The sequence below is a fragment of the Protobothrops mucrosquamatus genome, unplaced genomic scaffold, assembly GCF_001527695.2.
Source record: "Protobothrops mucrosquamatus isolate PMUCROS unplaced genomic scaffold, P.Mucros_1.0 scaffold43, whole genome shotgun sequence".
Lineage (NCBI taxonomy): Eukaryota > Metazoa > Chordata > Lepidosauria > Squamata > Viperidae > Protobothrops > Protobothrops mucrosquamatus.
The window spans coordinates 1,013,232-1,018,952 of NW_015386425.1; positions in this window are offsets into that span (position 1 = coordinate 1,013,232).

The following is a 5,721-nucleotide window of genomic DNA, read 5'->3' on the forward strand; positions in this document are numbered from 1 at the left end:
TTTCATTTAAATGACATATTTATGGGGCTTTGGAAATGTTTGAATTTGGCTAGGAATCAGGCGGAGGAAATTATTCATATGCATAGAATTCACTCCGGCAATAACCCCCTTGTATTCTGCAATTTTACACTGCCGTATTTCACTGATGCTTAAATTAAGGATAGGCATCTTCTCTACTGCCTTATTATGAGCTATTTGGCCTTTTAGCTTCATCCCGAGTTCAAACCACATTATCTTGCTCACACTTTGGGGAATATGAGTTCAGCACCTTTGGATATTTAGGGATCATTTTCTTTGGTTACTGCAGGGCTGAATCGGAAGCGTGTGAAGAAAACTAATCTGGAAAAATGCATTTTGTAGATTTTTTTCCCCCTAGTTTTTTCTCTAGATTTAGATAAGCCAGCAGCTTATACCTACAAGCAGTGGTGGGATTCAGCCAGTTCGCACCACCTTGGCAGAACCTGTAGCTAATTTTTTATTGCCCAGGCTCAGAATGAACTTCCGGAAATGACATCCATACAGAGAACCGGTTGTTCACATATTTGAATCCCACCACTGCCTACAAGTCATTGAAGATGAGAAGGTAGAATGTAAACATCTTATAAGATTCTACCTTCTCATCCTCAATGAACTTGTAGGTATAAGTTGCTAGCATTGATATTTAAAACTAGAGAAGGGGGGGGGAAGTAATAGGCTTCAACTTTTTTTTCTTTTATAATATTTTATTAGTTTTCTATATTTACAATTTATAGGTGCTTGGCAAACAACGTGTTGTCTGGGTCCATTTGTTTTACTTGGTAATACACATTAAATTCCTAATCTCTACCCCATTTTTCCAGCCATTGATAAAATGCGTCCCATATTTGAAAATATTCTGTACCTTCTTTTTCTTTAATCTTCAGCGTAAGTCTATCCATTTCTGTACAGTCCAGTATTTTCTTGATTATCTCTTCTTCAGATGGCGTTTCTTCATTTTTCCAATGTTGAGCAAATACAATTCTTGCTGCTGTTAATACATGCAACGTCAAATATATATTTTTTCTTTATCATATTTTTCTGATATTATACCTAATAAAATAGTTCCGATTTAAAATCTGCATGTTTTCTTCACATCTTTTCTAACCAAATACGTGTTTTTGTCCAAAATCTTTTTGCTTTAGGGCACGTCCACCAAAGATGATAGTACGTGCCTGGTTTTTGCTTACACTTCCAACAGTTATTAGACATGTTTTTAAACATTTTTGCTAATCTCCACTAAAGGCTTCAACTTTTTTTACTTGAGAGAAAATCCCATATTCTCAAATCTTGCTTTTCCAACAGTTACACAAAGTAGCCTTTCCCAATCTGGTGACTTTCCAGAGAAATTAGACTGCAGCTCCTAAAAAGTCACAGCTGTTTTAACTTCCTAAGCATGGTGGTGAAATATTACAGCAATGCAAGAAATAGCTTAAGAACTAGGAAGCCAAGCACACAAATGTAGGGAGGGGGAAATAAAAATCCATTAATGTCCTTCCAGGAGAGGGAGTCTGAGATACCTGTAGCAGGAGTCCCCAACCCCCAGGCCGCAGCCCAATACCAGATTTCAACCCATTTAGAACCAGGCCGTGCTAACGGATTGAGTGCGCTTGCGTGCACAGCTCTACTTATGTGAGCATCAGGCGCTTCCACTTGCGTGCAATGCTTCATTTGTGTGAATGGCAGGTATGCATGCCCACTGCTCAGGCAAATAGAGCTGTGCGGGTGAGTGTGCACGCCTGCTGCTTCCACAGAACCATTCCCTCTCCCCACCACCACCACCACCACCAAGTCACAAAGGTAACCTGGACAAAAGGAGATCATTCCAGAACAGTGGTTCTCAACCTGTGGGTCGGGACCCCATTTGGGGTCGATCAACCATTTCATGGGGGTCGCCAAGCAAGGCTGTCCGCCATTTTTTTGTCCGCCATTTTTTTGTACGCCTTTTTTTTCCCCCTTTTCCGGCGGGTGCCTTTCCTCCCTTGGGCTGGGCCAGCTGGTGGTCGGCCTGCTCCGTCTCTGCCGCTTGCCAGCTACACCTCGGCCGGCGCAGGGGGCGGATCCACGCATGCGCAGCGCTCCCGGGCAGGGAATGTCCTCGACTTACAACCGGTTGGGTAGTCCTCGACTTACAACTGGTTTAGCCCTCGACTTACGACCGGTTTAGTCCTCGACTTACAACCGGTTGGGGTCGCGGCATTAAAAAGGTTGAGAACCACTGTTCCAGAAAGTTAAGATTTGAGATAATGCTTTGCCAGCTTTATAGGAATCTGAACTTGTTAATAGTTGAGCACCTAAAGAAGATGGAATGCTGTTTGGTCTACAACCTGATCTACAACCATAATTGGGAATAGAATTTCTGTTGCAATCCTAATTGCCAGAGTTGTTAAAAGAATCACCGCAGTTGTAAATCACATGGTTGTTCAGCAAATCCAGCTTCTCCCATTGACTTTACTTGTTGGAAGCTGCCTGGGAAGGTTGTGAAAGGCAGTCACGTGACCTCAGGATGCTGCAACTATTGTAAATTCTTGCCATTTGCCAAGCACCCAAGTTTTGATCAAATGACTATGGGGATGCCCTTGATGGCAATAAGTCACTTTTTTTCCAGTGCTGTTGTAACTTCAGATGGTCACTAAACAAATAGCTGTAAGTTAAGCTGTAATTGTCTAATAGGCTCCTTCTGTAGTGTAGATGGTCTAAGTAGCCCACCAGAAATATTCAGCTGGGCAGGGTTTACTACAGAATGTGGTCCTGTCAAATCTTCCAAACAGCATAGGATCCCCTGAGTTCAACATATATAGTGCACATTCATATCTTTTATAAAATAACACTTTGTACCTGCTTTTAGTGCAAGACTTAAAGGCATGAATTAGCAATTATTTCAACATGTACAATGACTAGAGTACCTGTAGCTAGGAAGGATTAGCGCTGTTCCTCACAGTCTGAAAATCCTAAACCAATTCATTTCTCTGCAGAAACTAATTAAAAGGGATTTAAGGTGTGTAATGTAGTCCCCCCCTCCCACACACACACACATTTCTTAAGAATTGACAATTGTTGAGTCATTAGTATTATAGGGTATGTGAAGCGTCTAAGATCCGAAGAAATTATCCTGGTGCTCTCTAGATATTTTGAGTTACACTTCTACAGTCTTTTATCATTCACATGGTGCAAGATCATGGAAATGGATGAGCTTATTCTGAACTTCTGGCTACTTAGATTAGAGGCTTGAATTGGAAAATTGATTTCAGAATTCTCAAGTTAGTTATCTATGTAATCTAATGCTTCCTGTTACATTTTTTTCTGTTTATTTGCCAAAGAAGACAACAGTATTGGTCTGTAAATTCAGTTTCACAAATGCTGGTTTTAACTCCTGATACCTGAAGTAATAAAAGATTAACCTCACATTTATGAAGACAGTTGCATTTAATAAATCCTACTTGTTGAATAATTTTCAAATCCTTATGAACTTGATGAGAGTATAAACAATCTTTGTGCTGACTTTCAGATCCACTTAAAGAATTTGCAAAAAAAAAAATAATCTGGTAAAAAAAATAAATGGATCAGCCTTTCAGAAAAACAAATATTCTAACTACCCTTATTCCTAGATTTAAAACAAAACAAAAATATTGATCCAATGACATCTACGTTTAAGTTTTCAAATGAAACAAAAATGCTTTATTTACTGTGATAAAAAGTAATGGCAAATCCCAAATATAAGCAGATTGTGTCCTACAAGCAAGTGCCAGAATTAATCTTTAAAACCAGGACATTCTATATATTTTGTTTCTAGCTTCCACATTCTTTGCTTGCAGAGATCATGCCACTAGAAACTGTTGGGTGTTCAAGTGTAAAACATGTAGAGAGCATCAGATGCTTATCCTTGTTTTAACATTTATTTTAAAAAGCTTCCAAATCCTCTGTTTTCCTCAAAGCTCTGAACCATAAATAATCTGCACTAAAATCTTCCCCTCAAATAATTCTAATGCTTGAGGCAAGAAGTGACCTTCCCTAGTTTTGAAAAAAATATATACATCCAGCAAGTTCTAGAAGCAGCCATTTGGTGTATTTATGACCATACAAGAACAACTTTTCTAAAAAAAAATAATGAAATATGTAGATGAAGAACATAGTACAATTGAACGGTTATCCAGAGTCCATTTATGGAAATTGCTTCTTCCAGTTTTCAGGGTGTTGATGGACCAAGAGGGAGCGATTTATCATAAAGTACACAGATGGTGTGGAATCTTTTGATGGTTATCTAAATCATCCTTGGTGAAACCCTTTGCAAATTTTTTACTTAGAAAACTTCTTTATTTGGAAGTAGATTCTTTTCCACTCTCATGTCTGGCTTTACTGAGCAGAGAAATACTTTAGTAAGAAACACAAACTGCATTTGGAAGAATTAGGAAGTAAAACAAAGGAAAGTAGTGATGGGCATAGGGACATATAGTGGGAGAAAGGCATCATCTTTTGGGGGGAATGCAGGGCTGATGTCTTATATCAGTTTCTGGTATACCTACACCTAGAGCTTCAGAAGCCCTGGTTTTCAGTTGCTGCTTCTAAATGCCAGGGTTGTAATAAGGCCTTTCTCATTTGCAATTTAATTATCAATGAGAATGCCAGTCTAGCATGTATTACCAAGACCTGGCTGGATCAGAAACGGCTGTGTTTATCCTTTCGGAGATATGCTCAGATAGGTTTGGTTATGGCATCAGCTGAGATACTGGGGCTGGATGGAGGTGGGATGATTGATGTGGTGATCCTGGAATCTCTAATGACTTTCAGGGGCACTGCATCACAAGCTATTATTGCTCATTAAGTTGGGCTCTAAGCATCCATTTGGATTGCTGCTGTTATACCAGCCTCCATGCTATATTGCAACCTCCCTGTCTGAGCTCCTTGTCTCTATTTCTAGATCTATCTATCTCCTTTATTATTTTTACAAATAACTCAAGATATCAAACATATCCAATAGAACTTCCTCCTCCTATTTTCCCCACAACAATGGAATGTGGGGCTGAAGTAGAAGTATGGGAACGTCAGCAGTAACACCGCAGCTTCCCAACTGGACTTGAATGGATCTGTTATCTCGGGGGCTTGGGGCTGGCAAAAGCCCTCTATGGCAAGGGGCCAGGTTACTTGATGGATTACCTGCTCTTGATTATGTCTGTCCATCCGATCACATCCAGCAGAAAAGTTCCAGAAAGTGGACCTTCTCTACCATAGCACTTGCCTTGTAAAGCATCCTCCCTCCTCTGCCCTGGCTCCATCCATACTGATTTTCTGGAAGTCACTCAAAACCTAAAAATAATAAAGGCAGAATACAATAAATATTATTTTTATGCCTTCAGGCCTGGGGGAGGGGGCAGAGGACCGGTGAGGTACTGAGGTGGCACTATTGTTAACATCTGGGTTTTTTTTCTTGGCCTTTGTGATTTTTATTTTTTAAAAAAATAATAATTCTTTTCTATATGTTGTTTTATACTTTTTTATAAGCTGTCCAGATATATATATATATATATATATATGTTTTTTGAGGTTTTCACGGGTGTTTATATGTGAGTCTTTGGTCATTCGGGTTTTCTCCCGTGTAAGATTAGAAGTATCATAGCGACGTTTCGATGAAATCACATTCATCATCATCAGGCTTGTGCTTTTAGCTTTGTGCTTCTCAGTGTAATATGAAATGTCTGCTGTTTCTTT